The sequence below is a fragment of the Balaenoptera physalus genome (assembly GCF_965194825.1).
Source record: "Balaenoptera physalus genome assembly, chromosome: 5".
Classification (NCBI taxonomy): Eukaryota; Metazoa; Chordata; class Mammalia; order Artiodactyla; family Balaenopteridae; genus Balaenoptera; species Balaenoptera physalus.
The window spans coordinates 22,735,374-22,753,289 of record NC_138884.1 but is presented as its reverse complement, the minus strand read 5'-3'; the positions used below and the strand labels follow the sequence as shown (position 1 = coordinate 22,753,289).

General features: G+C 38.3%; 2 long non-coding RNA genes across 2 annotated transcripts in view; one reads left to right on the top strand and one right to left on the bottom strand.

Annotated features, from left to right (window-relative positions):
* Window positions 1-17,916, top strand: part of LOC309661088 — an 852,576-nt gene that overhangs the window by 519,508 nt on the left and 315,152 nt on the right. The gene's annotated exons all lie outside the window — the stretch shown is intronic.
* Window positions 1-17,916, bottom strand: part of LOC309661092 — an 834,961-nt gene that overhangs the window by 609,755 nt on the left and 207,290 nt on the right. The gene's annotated exons all lie outside the window — the stretch shown is intronic.

Here is a 17,916-nt window from a genome sequence, read left to right as displayed (position 1 = left end):
TCATGATTAGCTGTTACCAGTTTACATCCAACCAACAGCATAGTGGGTATGCCTTTCTCCACTAACCCGTCAGCATTCATTGTTTGTAGACGTTTTATGGATGCCATTTTGAATGCTGGGTGGCGAACTCTTTTTGTAGTTTGGATTTCCATCGAACCAATAATTTCTGATATTGAGCTTTTGTCCATGTTCTTCTTTTTTTTTTAAATAACAGAGTGAGTAACACTTACCTCTTCAAACTCGTTTCTTGAAAAATTTTCCGTGTTGTGTACTTTTTTGGCCATTCCCAACCCCAGGATATTTTTTGAGGGCATGAGTCATTTACAGCCCTGCAGTCCTTGTGAATATTAGTGACCATTAGCAGTAGATTGAAAGCTGCTGTTTGAGGAAATGGCCTTAGGGTGGCAGGATTTCTACGTTGCCAACTCTGCTTGCTAGGGAAACAGAACCTTGCTGCATGTTGTGCTTTTTGGTGGCAGATTAGAGTGGAATGTGCCCAGACAAACCCCCGTAAGGTTTAGCCTCCTTAATTCTTGTTTGTGTCTTTAAGTTGTAGTTGTTATCAGAGGAAATTTGATTGAAATATTTGATTGAATTTGTTCTGGGTGAACAGAATCTTGTTCATTCACACATATAAGTATATCTATTGATCTTTGGGTCCTTTTCCATGTAGGTTATTACAGAGTGTTGAGTAGACCACTCTTGGTATTCCATAGGTTTTTGGGGATGATATATTTTATATGTATTAGTATATGTTTGTTAACCCCAATATCCTAATTTATCCATTCCTCACAGCTTTTCTTTGGCTTAACCATAAGTGTGTCTTCTCAATGTGACATTGTCTTTCTCTGTGGAAATATGTTCAATTTAGGAATTTTCAGATGACATAAGTGATATCCTAGGACATTTGTGTCTCGCATTCTGACTTACTTCACGTTGTGTGATTATCTCTAGGCTCATCTGTGGTGCTGCCTATGCCATTCTTTTATTTTTTTCTTCATGACTAATATTCCAATGTGTCCATATACCATTTCTTCTTTGTCCATTCATTTGTTTATGGACCTTTTTTTGCTTCCATGTCTTGGCTACTTCAATATTGCTGCAGTGCACATTTGTCTGCCTCTGTCTTTCCGATTCTTTTGGTCTTAGGTTAGAGGCCCAAAAGGTATGCTGCCGCATCGTATGGTAGCTCAATTTTTTCCTTTTAAAGAAGCTCCGTTCAGTTTTCGTTAGTGCTGATACCAGTTTACATCCCACCAGCAGCTAGAAGGTACACAGTTCTCTAAAACCCCTTCAGCGTTTATAGTTTGTAGACTTTTTGCTGATGGTCATTTGACTGGTGTGAGCTGAAACCATTCTGGAGGTTGGATTTGCATGTGGCTACTAATTCCTTATACTGAGCTTTAGGCATGTCCTGCTTTTTCTTTTCCTTTTTTTTTCTTAAAGAGTGAGTACAACTTCCCTCTTCATATTGCCTTCTTGACAAATTTGTCATGTGTTGAATTTTCTTGCCTATTGCCTACCCCAGGGCATTTTTGGAGGGTAGGTGTCATTTGCAGCCCTGCAGGCCTTGTGACTATTAAGCAACCATTAGCACTGGGTTTAAAGCTGCTGTTGTGGGAAACAGCCACAAGGCGGCAACATTATTACGTTCCCAACGGTTGTTACTAGGGCAACAGTGTCTTCCTGGAGGTAGTGTTGCGAGGTCGTAATTTAGAGTGGAATGTGCTGGGGCAAGCCCTCAGAAGGTTGTGTCTCCTTACTTATGTTTGTGTTTAAAATTTAATTTATATTTCTTACCGGAGTAAATTTGATTAGAGTGTTGTGATTGTCTGGCTGTACAGAATCTGCTCAATGATACATACATATGTCTGTTCATCTTCGGATCCGGTTACCATGTATGTTATTACAGAATGTTGAGTAGACCTCACTTGGTATTTGATAGGTGTTTTGTCATTATATATTTTATATGTATTGGTGACTTAACAATTCATATAGTTTATATGTTATATGTTTATAGACATTTAACATATATTAGTGTATGTATATTAGCCCCATAATCCTAATTTATCCATCCTCCCACCTTTCATTTTGGTTAACCATTAGTTTGTTTTATAAGTCTGTGAGTGTCTTTTTCTTTGGAAATATGTTCATTGGTAGCAATCTTAGGATAACATGTATAAACGATACCATAGGATATTTGTCATTCCCTTTTGATTTACTTAACCCAATATGACTACTTCTAGGCTCATCTGCACTACTGAAAACGGCACTGTTCATTTTCTTCCCGAGGCTACTATTCCATTGGGCACGTATACCGCTTCTTCTTTGTCCATTTATCTGTTGATGGACATTTTGTTTGCTTGCCTGTCTTGGCTATTGTAAATATGGCTGCAGTGCAGGTTTTCCTGTCTCTGCCTTTCCGATTCTGGTCTTCTTAGGGTATAGGCCCATTAGGGGCTCAGCTGCAAGATATGGTAGCTCAGTTTTTACCTTTTAAATGCAGCTCCATTCTGTTCTCATGATTAGCTGTTAACAGTTTACATCCAGCCAACAGCATAGTGGGTATGCCTTTCTCCACTAACCCGTCAGCATTCATTGTTTGTAGACTTTTTACGGATGGCATTTTGAATACTGGGTGGCGAAATCTTTTTGTAGTTTGGATTTGCATCCAACCAATAATTCCTGATATTGAGCCTTTATCCATGTTCTTCTTTTTTTAAAATAACAGAGTGAGGAACACTTACCTCTTCAAACTGTTTTATTGTAAAGTCTTCCTTGTTGTGAAATTTTTTGGCTATTCCCAACCCCAGGACATTTTTTGAGGGCATGAGTCATTTACAGCCCTGCAGTCCTTGTGAATATTAGTGACCATTAGCAGTAGATTGAAAGCTGCTGTTTGAGGAAACGGCCTTAGGGTGGCAGCATTTCTAAGTTGTTAACTCTGCTTGCTTGGGAAACAGAACCCTGCTGCAAGTTGTGCTTTTTGGTTGCAGATTAGAGTGGAATGTGCCAGGAGAAACCCCCGTAAGGTTTAGCCTCCTTAATTCTTGTTTGTGACTTTAGGTTGTAGTTTTTATCAGAGGAAATTTGATTGAAAAATGTCTTTTGTTCTGGGTGAAAAGAATCTTGTTCATTTACACATATACATATATCTATTGATCTTTGGGTCCTTTTCCATGTCGGTTATTACATAGTTTTGAGTTGACCACTCTTGGTATTCCATAGGTCTTTGGGGATGATATATTTTATATGTATTAGTATATGTTTGTTAACACCAATATCCTAATTTATCCATTCCTCACACCTTTTCTTTGGCTTAACCATAAGTGTGTCTTCTCAATGTGAGATTGTCTTTCTCTGTGGAAATATGTTCATTTTTATGAATTTTCAGATGACATAAGTGATATCCTAGGACATTTGTGTCTCGCATTCTGACTTACTTCACGTTGTGTGATTATCCCTAGGCTCATCTGTGGTGCTGCCTATGTCATTCTTTTCTTTTTTTTCGTGACTCATATTCCAATGTGTCCATATACCACTTCTTCTTTGTCCATTCATTTGTTTATGGACCTTCTTTTTGCTTCCATGTCTTGGCTAGTTCAATATTGCTGCAGTGCACATTTGCCTGCCTCTGTCTTTCCGATTCTGGTGGTCTTAGGTTATATGTCCAAAAGGTGCACTGCCGCATCATATGGTAGCTCAATTTTTTCTTTTAAAGCAGCTCCGTTCAGTTTGCATTAGTTCTGATACCACTTTACATCCCACCAGCACCTAGAAGGTACACAGTTCTCTAAAACCCTTTCAGCATTTATAGTTTGTAGACTTTTTGCTGATGGTCATTTGACTGGTGTGAGCTGAAACCATTCTGGAGGTTGCATTTGCATGTGGCTACTAATTCCTTATACTGAGCTTTAGGCACGTTCTGTTTCTTCTTTTCCTTTCTTTACTTAACGAGTAAGTACAACTTCCCTCTTCATATTGACTTCTTGACAAATTTGTCATGTGTTGAATTTTCTTGCCTATTCCCTACCCCGGGGCATTTTTTGAGGGCAGGTGTCATTTACAGCCCTGCAGGCCTTGTGACTATTAAGGAACCATTAGCACTGGGTTAAAAGCTGCTGTTGTGCGAAACAGCCACGAGGTGGCAGCATTATTACGTTCTCGACTCTTGTTACTAGGGCAACAGTCTTCCTGGAGTTAGTGTTGCGAGGTTGTAAATTAGAGTGGATTGTGCTGGGGCAAGCCCTCAGAAGGTTATGTCTCCTTACTTATGTTTGTTTTTTAAATTTAATTTATATTTCTTATCGGAATAAATTTGATTAGAGTGTTGTGATTGTCTGGCTGTACAGAATCTGCTCAATGATTCATACAAATGTCTGTTCATCTTCGGAGCCTGTTACCATGTATGTTATTACAGAATGTTGAGTAGACCTCGCTTGGTATTTGGTAGTTGTTTTGTCATTATATATTTTATATGTATTGGTGATTATATAATTCCTATAGTTTATATGTTATATGTTTATGGACATTTAACATACATTAGTATATGTATGTTAGCCCCATAATCCTAATTTATCCATCCTCCCACCTTTCATTTTGGTTAACCATTAGTTTGTTTTATAAGTCTGTGAGTGTCTTTTTCTTTGGAAATATGTTCATTGGTAGCAATCTTAGGATAACATGTATAAACGATACCATAGGATATTTGTCATTTCCTTTTGACTTACTTAACCTAATATGATTACTTCTAGGCTCATCTGTACTCCTGAAGATGGCACTGTTCCTTTTTTTTCCCGAGGCTACTATTCCATTCGGTACGTATACCGATTCTTCTTTGTCCATTTATCTGTTGATGGACATTTTGTTGGCTTGCCTGTCTTGGTTATTGAAAATATGGCTGCAGTGCATGTTTTCCTGTCTGTGCCTTTCCGATTCTGGTCTTCTTAGGGTATAGGCCCATTAGGGGATCAGCAACAACATATGGTAGCTCAGTTTTTACCTTTTAAATGCAGCTCCATTCTGTTCTCATGATTAGCTGTTACCAGTTTACATCCAACCAACAGCATAGTGGGTATGCCTTTCTCCACTAACCCGTCAGCATTCATTGTTTGTAGACGTTTTATGGATGCCATTTTGAATGCTGGGTGGCGAACTCTTTTTGTAGTTTGGATTTCCATCGAACCAATAATTTCTGATATTGAGCTTTTGTCCATGTTCTTCTTTTTTTTTTAAATAACAGAGTGAGTAACACTTACCTCTTCAAACTCTTTTCTTGAAAAATTTTCCGTGTTGTGTACTTTTTTGGCCATTCCCAACCCCAGGATATTTTTTGAGGGCATGAGTCATTTACAGCCCTGCAGTCCTTGTGAATATTAGTGACCATTAGCAGTAGATTGAAAGCTGCTGTTTGAGGAAATGGCCTTAGGGTGGCAGCATTTCTACGTTGCCAACTCTGCTTGCTAGGGAAACAGAACCTTGCTGCATGTTGTGCTTTTTGGTGGCAGATTAGAGTGGAATGTGCCCAGACAAACCCCCGTAAGGTTTAGCCTACTTAATTCTTGTTTGTGTCTTTAAGTTGTAGTTGTTATCAGAGGAAATTTGATTGAAATATTTGATTGAATTTGTTCTGGGTGAACAGAATCTTGTTCATTCACACATATAAGTATATCTATTGATCTTTGGGTCCTTTTCCATGTAGGTTATTACAGAGTGTTGAGTAGACCACTCTTGGTATTCCATAGGTTTTTGGGGATGATATATTTTATATGTATTAGTATATGTTTGTTAACCCCAATATCCTAATTTATCCATTCCTCACAGCTTTTCTTTGGCTTAACCATAAGTGTGTCTTCTCAATGTGACATTGTCTTTCTCTGTGGAAATATGTTCAATTTAGGAATTTTCAGATGACATAAGTGATATCCTAGGACATTTGTGTCTCGCATTCTGACTTACTTCACGTTGTGTGATTATCTCTAGGCTCATCTGTGGTGCTGCCTATGCCATTCTTTTATTTTTTTCTTCATGACTAATATTCCAATGTGTCCATATACCATTTCTTCTTTGTCCATTCATTTGTTTATGGACCTTTTTTTGCTTCCATGTCTTGGCTACTTCAATATTGCTGCAGTGCACATTTGTCTAGCTCTGTCTTTCCGATTCTTTTGGTCTTAGGTTAGAGGCCCAAAAGGTACGCTGCCGCATCGTATGGTAGCTCAATTTTTTCCTTTTAAAGCAGCTCCGTTCAGTTTTCGTTAGTGCTGATACCAGTTTACATCCCACCAGCAGCTAGAAGGTACACAGTTCTCTAAAACCCCTTCAGCGTTTATAGTTTGTAGACTTTTTGCTGATGGTCATTTGACTGGTGTGAGCTGAAACCATTCTGGAGGTTGGATTTGCATGTGGCTACTAATTCCTTATACTGAGCTTTAGGCATGTCCTGCTTTTTCTTTTCTTTTTTTTTCTTAAAGAGTGAGTACAACTTCCCTCTTCATATTGCCTTCTTGACAAATTTGTCATGTGTTGAATTTTCTTGCCTATTCCCTACCCCAGGGCATTTTTGGAGGGCAGGTGTCATTTGCAGCCCTGCAGGCCTTGTGACTATTAAGCAACCATTAGCACTGGGTTTAAAGCTGCTGTTGTGGGAAACAGCCACAAGGCGGCAACATTATTACGTTCCCAACTGTTGTTACTAGGGCAACAGTGTCTTCCTGGAGGTAGTGTTGCGAGGTCGTAATTTAGAGTGGAATGTGCTGGGGCAAGCCCTCAGAAGGTTGTGTCTCCTTACTTATGTTTGTGTTTAAAATTTAATTTATATTTCTTACCGGAGTAAATTTGATTAGAGTGTTGTGATTGTCTGGCTGTACAGAATCTGCTCAATGATACATACATATGTCTGTTCATCTTCGGATCCGGTTACCATGTATGTTATTACAGAATGTTGAGTAGACCTCACTTGGTATTTGATAGGTGTTTTGTCATTATATATTTTATATGTATTGGTGACTTAACAATTCATATAGTTTATATGTTATATGTTTATAGACATTTAACATATATTAGTGTATGTATATTAGCCCCATAATCCTAATTTATCCATCCTCCCACCTTTCATTTTGGTTAACCATTAGTTTGTTTTATAAGTCTGTGAGTGTCTTTTTCTTTGGAAATATGTTCATTGGTAGCAATCTTAGGATAACATGTATAAACGATAACATAGGATATTTGTCATTCCCTTTTGATTTACTTAACCCAATATGATTACTTCTAGGCTCATCTGCACTACTGAAAACGGCACTGTTCATTTTCTTTCCGAGGCTACTATTCCATTGGGCACGTATACCGCTTCTTCTTTGTCCATTTATCTGTTGATGGACATTTTGTTTGCTTGCCTGTCTTGGCTATTGTAAATATGGCTGCTGTGCAGGTTTTCCTGTCTCTGCCTTTCCGATTCTGGTCTTCTTAGGGTATAGGCCCATTAGGGGCTCAGCTGCAAGATATGGTAGCTCAGTTTTTACCTTTTAAATGCAGCTCCATTCTGTTCTCATGATTAGCTGTTAACAGTTTACATCCACCCAACAGCATAGTGGGTATGCCTTTCTCCACTAACCCGTCAGCATTCATTGTTTGTAGACTTTTTACGGATGGCATTTTGAATACTGGGTGGCGAAATCTTTTTGTAGTATGGATTTGCATCCAACCAATAATTCCTGATATTGAGCCTTTATCCATGTTCTTCTTTTTTTAAAATAACAGAGTGAGGAACACTTACCTCTTCAAACTGTTTTATTGTAAAGTCTTCCTTGTTGTCAAATTTTTTGGCTATTCCCAACCCCAGGACATTTTTTGAGGGCATGAGTCATTTACAGCCCTTCAGTCCTTGTGAATATTAGTGACCATTAGCAGTAGATTGAAAGCTGCTGTTTGAGGAAACGGCCTTAGGGTGGCAGCATTTCTAAGTTGTTAACTCTGCTTGCTTCAGAAACAGAACCCTGCTGCAAGTTGTGCTTTTTGGTTGCAGATTAGAGTGGAATGTGCCAGGAGAAACCCCCGTAAGGTTTAGCCTCCTTAATTCTTGTTTGTGACTTTAGGTTGTAGTTTTTATCAGAGGAAATTTGATTGAAAAATGTCTTTTGTTCTGGGTGAAAAGAATCTTGTTCATTTACACATATACATATATCTATTGATCTTTGGGTCCTTTTCCATGTCGGTTATTACATAGTTTTGAGTTGACCACTCTTGGTATTCCATAGGTCTTTGGGGATGATATATTTTATATGTATTAGTATATGTTTGTTAACCCCAATATCCTAATTTATCCATTCCTCACACCTTTTCTTTGGCATAACCATAAGTGTGTCTTCTCAATGTGAGATTGTCTTTCTCTGTGGAAATATGTTCATTTTTATGAATTTTCAGATGACATAAGTGATATCCTAGGACATTTGTGTCTCGCATTCTGACTTACTTCACGTTGTGTGATTATCCCTGGGCTCATCTGTGGTGCTGCCTATGCCATTCTTTTCTTTTTTTTCGTGACTCATATTCCAATGTGTCCATATACCACTTCTTCTTTGTCCATTCATTTGTTTATGGACCTTCTTTTTGCTTCCATGTCTTGGCTATTTCAGTATTGCTGCAGTGCACATTTGCCTGCCTCTGTCTTTCCGATTCTGGTGGTCTTAGGTTATATGTCCAAAAGGTGCACTGCCGCATCATATGGTAGCTCAATTTTTTCTTTTAAAGCAGCTCCGTTCAGTTTTCATTAGTTCTGATACCACTTTACATCCCACCAGCACCTAGAAGGTACACAGTTCTCTAAAACCCTTTCAGCATTTATAGTTTGTAGACTTTTTGCTGATGGTCATTTGACTGGTGTGAGCTGAAACCATTCTGGAGGTTGCATTTGCATGTGGCTACTAATTCCTTATACTGAGCTTTAGGCACGTTCTGTTTCTTCTTTTCCTTTCTTTACTTAACGAGTAAGTACAACTTCCCTCTTCATATTGCCTTCTTGACAAATTTGTCATGTGTTGAATTTTCTTGCCTATTCCCTACCCCGGGGCATTTTTTGAGGGCAGGTGTCATTTACAGCCCTGCAGGCCTTGTGACTATTAAGGAACCAGTAGCACTGGGTTAAAAGCTGCTGTTGTGCGAAACAGCCACAAGGTGGCAGCATTATTACTTTCTCGACTCTTGTTACTAGGGCAACAGTCTTCCTGGAGGTAGTGTTGCGAGGTTGTAAATTAGAGTGGATTGTGCTGGGGCAAGCTCTCAGAAGGTTATGTCTCCTTACTTATGTTTGTTTTTTAAATTTAATTTATATTTCTTATCGGAATAAATTTGATTAGAGTGTTGTGATTGTCTGGCTGTACAGAATCTGCTCAATGATTCATACAAATGTCTGTTCATCTTCGGAGCCTGTTACCATGTATGTTATTACAGAATGTTGAGTAGACCTCGCTTGGTATTTGGTAGTTGTTTTGTCATTATATATTTTATATGTATTGGTGATTATATAATTCCTATAGTTTATATGTTATATGTTTATAGACATTTAACATACATTAGTATATGTATGTTAGCCCCATAATCCTAATTTATCCATCCTCCCACCTTTCATTTTGGTTAACCATTAGTTTGTTTTATAAGTCTGTGAGTGTCTTTTTCTTTGGAAATATGTTCATTGGTAGCAATCTTAGGATAACATGTATAAACGATACCATAGGATATTTGTCATTTCCTTTTGACTTACTTAACCTAATATGATTACTTCTAGGCTCATCTGTACTCCTGAAGATGGCACTGTTCCTTTTTTTTCCCGAGGCTACTATTCCATTCGGTACGTATACCGATTCTTCTTTGTCCATTTATCTGTTGATGGACATTTTGTTGGCTTGCCTGTCTTGGTTATTGAAAATATGGCTGCAGTGCATGTTTTCCTGTCTGTGCCTTTCCGATTCTGGTCTTCTTAGGGTATAGGCCCATTAGGGGATCAGCAACAACATATGGTAGCTCAGTTTTTACCTTTTAAATGCAGCTCCATTCTGTTCTCATGATTAGCTGTTACCAGTTTACATCCAACCAACAGCATAGTGGGTATGCCTTTCTCCACTAACCCGTCAGCATTCATTGTTTGTAGACGTTTTATGGATGCCATTTTGAATGCTGGGTGGCGAACTCTTTTTGTAGTTTGGATTTCCATCGAACCAATAATTTCTGATATTGAGCTTTTGTCCATGTTCTTCTTTTTTTTTTAAATAACAGAGTGAGTAACACTTACCTCTTCAAACTCTTTTCTTGAAAAATTTTCCGTGTTGTGTACTTTTTTGGCCATTCCCAACCCCAGGATATTTTTTGAGGGCATGAGTCATTTACAGCCCTGCAGTCCTTGTGAATATTAGTGACCATTAGCAGTAGATTGAAAGCTGCTGTTTGAGGAAATGGCCTTAGGGTGGCAGCATTTCTACGTTGCCAACTCTGCTTGCTAGGGAAACAGAACCTTGCTGCATGTTGTGCTTTTTGGTGGCAGATTAGAGTGGAATGTGCCCAGACAAACCCCCGTAAGGTTTAGCCTCCTTAATTCTTGTTTGTGTCTTTAAGTTGTAGTTGTTATCAGAGGAAATTTGATTGAAATATTTGATTGAATTTGTTCTGGGTGAACAGAATCTTGTTCATTCACACATATAAGTATATCTATTGATCTTTGGGTCCTTTTCCATGTAGGTTATTACAGAGTGTTGAGTAGACCACTCTTGGTATTCCATAGGTTTTTGGGGATGATATATTTTATATGTATTAGTATATGTTTGTTAACCCCAATATCCTAATTTATCCATTCCTCACAGCTTTTCTTTGGCTTAACCATAAGTGTGTCTTCTCAATGTGACATTGTCTTTCTCTGTGGAAATATGTTCAATTTAGGAATTTTCAGATGACATAAGTGATATCCTAGGACATTTGTGTCTCGCATTCTGACTTACTTCACGTTGTGTGATTATCTCTAGGCTCATCTGTGGTGCTGCCTATGCCATTCTTTTATTTTTTTCTTCATGACTAATATTCCAATGTGTCCATATACCATTTCTTCTTTGTCCATTCATTTGTTTATGGACCTTTTTTTGCTTCCATGTCTTGGCTACTTCAATATTGCTGCAGTGCACATTTGTCTAGCTCTGTCTTTCCGATTCTTTTGGTCTTAGGTTAGAGGCCCAAAAGGTACGCTGCCGCATCGTATGGTAGCTCAATTTTTTCCTTTTAAAGCAGCTCCGTTCAGTTTTCGTTAGTGCTGATACCAGTTTACATCCCACCAGCAGCTAGAAGGTACACAGTTCTCTAAAACCCCTTCAGCGTTTATAGTTTGTAGACTTTTTGCTGATGGTCATTTGACTGGTGTGAGCTGAAACCATTCTGGAGGTTGGATTTGCATGTGGCTACTAATTCCTTATACTGAGCTTTAGGCATGTCCTGCTTTTTCTTTTCTTTTTTTTTCTTAAAGAGTGAGTACAACTTCCCTCTTCATATTGCCTTCTTGACAAATTTGTCATGTGTTGAATTTTCTTGCCTATTCCCTACCCCAGGGCATTTTTGGAGGGCAGGTGTCATTTGCAGCCCTGCAGGCCTTGTGACTATTAAGCAACCATTAGCACTGGGTTTAAAGCTGCTGTTGTGGGAAACAGCCACAAGGCGGCAACATTATTACGTTCCCAACTGTTGTTACTAGGGCAACAGTGTCTTCCTGGAGGTAGTGTTGCGAGGTCGTAATTTAGAGTGGAATGTGCTGGGGCAAGCCCTCAGAAGGTTGTGTCTCCTTACTTATGTTTGTGTTTAAAATTTAATTTATATTTCTTACCGGAGTAAATTTGATTAGAGTGTTGTGATTGTCTGGCTGTACAGAATCTGCTCAATGATACATACATATGTCTGTTCATCTTCGGATCCGGTTACCATGTATGTTATTACAGAATGTTGAGTAGACCTCACTTGGTATTTGATAGGTGTTTTGTCATTATATATTTTATATGTATTGGTGACTTAACAATTCATATAGTTTATATGTTATATGTTTATAGACATTTAACATATATTAGTGTATGTATATTAGCCCCATAATCCTAATTTATCCATCCTCCCACCTTTCATTTTGGTTAACCATTAGTTTGTTTTATAAGTCTGTGAGTGTCTTTTTCTTTGGAAATATGTTCATTGGTAGCAATCTTAGGATAACATGTATAAACGATAACATAGGATATTTGTCATTCCCTTTTGATTTACTTAACCCAATATGATTACTTCTAGGCTCATCTGCACTACTGAAAACGGCACTGTTCATTTTCTTTCCGAGGCTACTATTCCATTGGGCACGTATACCGCTTCTTCTTTGTCCATTTATCTGTTGATGGACATTTTGTTTGCTTGCCTGTCTTGGCTATTGTAAATATGGCTGCTGTGCAGGTTTTCCTGTCTCTGCCTTTCCGATTCTGGTCTTCTTAGGGTATAGGCCCATTAGGGGCTCAGCTGCAAGATATGGTAGCTCAGTTTTTACCTTTTAAATGCAGCTCCATTCTGTTCTCATGATTAGCTGTTAACAGTTTACATCCACCCAACAGCATAGTGGGTATGCCTTTCTCCACTAACCCGTCAGCATTCATTGTTTGTAGACTTTTTACGGATGGCATTTTGAATACTGGGTGGCGAAATCTTTTTGTAGTATGGATTTGCATCCAACCAATAATTCCTGATATTGAGCCTTTATCCATGTTCTTCTTTTTTTAAAATAACAGAGTGAGGAACACTTACCTCTTCAAACTGTTTTATTGTAAAGTCTTCCTTGTTGTCAAATTTTTTGGCTATTCCCAACCCCAGGACATTTTTTGAGGGCATGAGTCATTTACAGCCCTTCAGTCCTTGTGAATATTAGTGACCATTAGCAGTAGATTGAAAGCTGCTGTTTGAGGAAACGGCCTTAGGGTGGCAGCATTTCTAAGTTGTTAACTCTGCTTGCTTCAGAAACAGAACCCTGCTGCAAGTTGTGCTTTTTGGTTGCAGATTAGAGTGGAATGTGCCAGGAGAAACCCCCGTAAGGTTTAGCCTCCTTAATTCTTGTTTGTGACTTTAGGTTGTAGTTTTTATCAGAGGAAATTTGATTGAAAAATGTCTTTTGTTCTGGGTGAAAAGAATCTTGTTCATTTACACATATACATATATCTATTGATCTTTGGGTCCTTTTCCATGTCGGTTATTACATAGTTTTGAGTTGACCACTCTTGGTATTCCATAGGTCTTTGGGGATGATATATTTTATATGTATTAGTATATGTTTGTTAACCCCAATATCCTAATTTATCCATTCCTCACACCTTTTCTTTGGCATAACCATAAGTGTGTCTTCTCAATGTGAGATTGTCTTTCTCTGTGGAAATATGTTCATTTTTATGAATTTTCAGATGACATAAGTGATATCCTAGGACATTTGTGTCTCGCATTCTGACTTACTTCACGTTGTGTGATTATCCCTGGGCTCATCTGTGGTGCTGCCTATGCCATTCTTTTCTTTTTTTTCGTGACTCATATTCCAATGTGTCCATATACCACTTCTTCTTTGTCCATTCATTTGTTTATGGACCTTCTTTTTGCTTCCATGTCTTGGCTATTTCAGTATTGCTGCAGTGCACATTTGCCTGCCTCTGTCTTTCCGATTCTGGTGGTCTTAGGTTATATGTCCAAAAGGTGCACTGCCGCATCATATGGTAGCTCAATTTTTTCTTTTAAAGCAGCTCCGTTCAGTTTTCATTAGTTCTGATACCACTTTACATCCCACCAGCACCTAGAAGGTACACAGTTCTCTAAAACCCTTTCAGCATTTATAGTTTGTAGACTTTTTGCTGATGGTCATTTGACTGGTGTGAGCTGAAACCATTCTGGAGGTTGCATTTGCATGTGGCTACTAATTCCTTATACTGAGCTTTAGGCACGTTCTGTTTCTTCTTTTCCTTTCTTTACTTAACGAGTAAGTACAACTTCCCTCTTCATATTGCCTTCTTGACAAATTTGTCATGTGTTGAATTTTCTTGCCTATTCCCTACCCCGGGGCATTTTTTGAGGGCAGGTGTCATTTACAGCCCTGCAGGCCTTGTGACTATTAAGGAACCAGTAGCACTGGGTTAAAAGCTGCTGTTGTGCGAAACAGCCACAAGGTGGCAGCATTATTACTTTCTCGACTCTTGTTACTAGGGCAACAGTCTTCCTGGAGGTAGTGTTGCGAGGTTGTAAATTAGAGTGGATTGTGCTGGGGCAAGCTCTCAGAAGGTTATGTCTCCTTACTTATGTTTGTTTTTTAAATTTAATTTATATTTCTTATCGGAATAAATTTGATTAGAGTGTTGTGATTGTCTGGCTGTACAGAATCTGCTCAATGATTCATACAAATGTCTGTTCATCTTCGGAGCCTGTTACCATGTATGTTATTACAGAATGTTGAGTAGACCTCGCTTGGTATTTGGTAGTTGTTTTGTCATTATATATTTTATATGTATTGGTGATTATATAATTCCTATAGTTTATATGTTATATGTTTATAGACATTTAACATACATTAGTATATGTATGTTAGCCCCATAATCCTAATTTATCCATCCTCCCACCTTTCATTTTGGTTAACCATTAGTTTGTTTTATAAGTCTGTGAGTGTCTTTTTCTTTGGAAATATGTTCATTGGTAGCAATCTTAGGATAACATGTATAAACGATACCATAGGATATTTGTCATTTCCTTTTGACTTACTTAACCTAATATGATTACTTCTAGGCTCATCTGTACTCCTGAAGATGGCACTGTTCCTTTTTTTTCCCGAGGCTACTATTCCATTCGGTACGTATACCGATTCTTCTTTGTCCATTTATCTGTTGATGGACATTTTGTTGGCTTGCCTGTCTTGGTTATTGAAAATATGGCTGCAGTGCATGTTTTCCTGTCTGTGCCTTTCCGATTCTGGTCTTCTTAGGGTATAGGCCCATTAGGGGATCAGCAACAACATATGGTAGCTCAGTTTTTACCTTTTAAATGCAGCTCCATTCTGTTCTCATGATTAGCTGTTACCAGTTTACATCCAACCAACAGCATAGTGGGTATGCCTTTCTCCACTAACCCGTCAGCATTCATTGTTTGTAGACGTTTTATGGATGCCATTTTGAATGCTGGGTGGCGAACTCTTTTTGTAGTTTGGATTTCCATCGAACCAATAATTTCTGATATTGAGCTTTTGTCCATGTTCTTCTTTTTTTTTTAAATAACAGAGTGAGTAACACTTACCTCTTCAAACTCGTTTCTTGAAAAATTTTCCGTGTTGTGTACTTTTTTGGCCATTCCCAACCCCAGGATATTTTTTGAGGGCATGAGTCATTTACAGCCCTGCAGTCCTTGTGAATATTAGTGACCATTAGCAGTAGATTGAAAGCTGCTGTTTGAGGAAATGGCCTTAGGGTGGCAGGATTTCTACGTTGCCAACTCTGCTTGCTAGGGAAACAGAACCTTGCTGCATGTTGTGCTTTTTGGTGGCAGATTAGAGTGGAATGTGCCCAGACAAACCCCCGTAAGGTTTAGCCTCCTTAATTCTTGTTTGTGTCTTTAAGTTGTAGTTGTTATCAGAGGAAATTTGATTGAAATATTTGATTGAATTTGTTCTGGGTGAACAGAATCTTGTTCATTCACACATATAAGTATATCTATTGATCTTTGGGTCCTTTTCCATGTAGGTTATTACAGAGTGTTGAGTAGACCACTCTTGGTATTCCATAGGTTTTTGGGGATGATATATTTTATATGTATTAGTATATGTTTGTTAACCCCAATATCCTAATTTATCCATTCCTCACAGCTTTTCTTTGGCTTAACCATAAGTGTGTCTTCTCAATGTGACATTGTCTTTCTCTGTGGAAATATGTTCAATTTAGGAATTTTCAGATGACATAAGTGATATCCTAGGACATTTGTGTCTCGCATTCTGACTTACTTCACGTTGTGTGATTATCTCTAGGCTCATCTGTGGTGCTGCCTATGCCATTCTTTTATTTTTTTCTTCATGACTAATATTCCAATGTGTCCATATACCATTTCTTCTTTGTCCATTCATTTGTTTATGGACCTTTTTTTGCTTCCATGTCTTGGCTACTTCAATATTGCTGCAGTGCACATTTGTCTGCCTCTGTCTTTCCGATTCTTTTGGTCTTAGGTTAGAGGCCCAAAAGGTATGCTGCCGCATCGTATGGTAGCTCAATTTTTTCCTTTTAAAGAAGCTCCGTTCAGTTTTCGTTAGTGCTGATACCAGTTTACATCCCACCAGCAGCTAGAAGGTACACAGTTCTCTAAAACCCCTTCAGCGTTTATAGTTTGTAGACTTTTTGCTGATGGTCATTTGACTGGTGTGAGCTGAAACCATTCTGGAGGTTGGATTTGCATGTGGCTACTAATTCCTTATACTGAGCTTTAGGCATGTCCTGCTTTTTCTTTTCCTTTTTTTTTCTTAAAGAGTGAGTACAACTTCCCTCTTCATATTGCCTTCTTGACAAATTTGTCATGTGTTGAATTTTCTTGCCTATTGCCTACCCCAGGGCATTTTTGGAGGGTAGGTGTCATTTGCAGCCCTGCAGGCCTTGTGACTATTAAGCAACCATTAGCACTGGGTTTAAAGCTGCTGTTGTGGGAAACAGCCACAAGGCGGCAACATTATTACGTTCCCAACGGTTGTTACTAGGGCAACAGTGTCTTCCTGGAGGTAGTGTTGCGAGGTCGTAATTTAGAGTGGAATGTGCTGGGGCAAGCCCTCAGAAGGTTGTGTCTCCTTACTTATGTTTGTGTTTAAAATTTAATTTATATTTCTTACCGGAGTAAATTTGATTAGAGTGTTGTGATTGTCTGGCTGTACAGAATCTGCTCAATGATACATACATATGTCTGTTCATCTTCGGATCCGGTTACCATGTATGTTATTACAGAATGTTGAGTAGACCTCACTTGGTATTTGATAGGTGTTTTGTCATTATATATTTTATATGTATTGGTGACTTAACAATTCATATAGTTTATATGTTATATGTTTATAGACATTTAACATATATTAGTGTATGTATATTAGCCCCATAATCCTAATTTATCCATCCTCCCACCTTTCATTTTGGTTAACCATTAGTTTGTTTTATAAGTCTGTGAGTGTCTTTTTCTTTGGAAATATGTTCATTGGTAGCAATCTTAGGATAACATGTATAAACGATACCATAGGATATTTGTCATTCCCTTTTGATTTACTTAACCCAATATGACTACTTCTAGGCTCATCTGCACTACTGAAAACGGCACTGTTCATTTTCTTCCCGAGGCTACTATTCCATTGGGCACGTATACCGCTTCTTCTTTGTCCATTTATCTGTTGATGGACATTTTGTTTGCTTGCCTGTCTTGGCTATTGTAAATATGGCTGCAGTGCAGGTTTTCCTGTCTCTGCCTTTCCGATTCTGGTCTTCTTAGGGTATAGGCCCATTAGGGGCTCAGCTGCAAGATATGGTAGCTCAGTTTTTACCTTTTAAATGCAGCTCCATTCTGTTCTCATGATTAGCTGTTAACAGTTTACATCGAGCCAACAGCATAGTGGGTATGCCTTTCTCCACTAACCCGTCAGCATTCATTGTTTGTAGACTTTTTACGGATGGCATTTTGAATACTGGGTGGCGAAATCTTTTTGTAGTTTGGATTTGCATCCAACCAATAATTCCTGATATTGAGCCTTTATCCATGTTCTTCTTTTTTTAAAATAACAGAGTGAGGAACACTTACCTCTTCAAACTGTTTTATTGTAAAGTCTTCCTTGTTGTGAAATTTTTTGGCTATTCCCAACCCCAGGACATTTTTTGAGGGCATGAG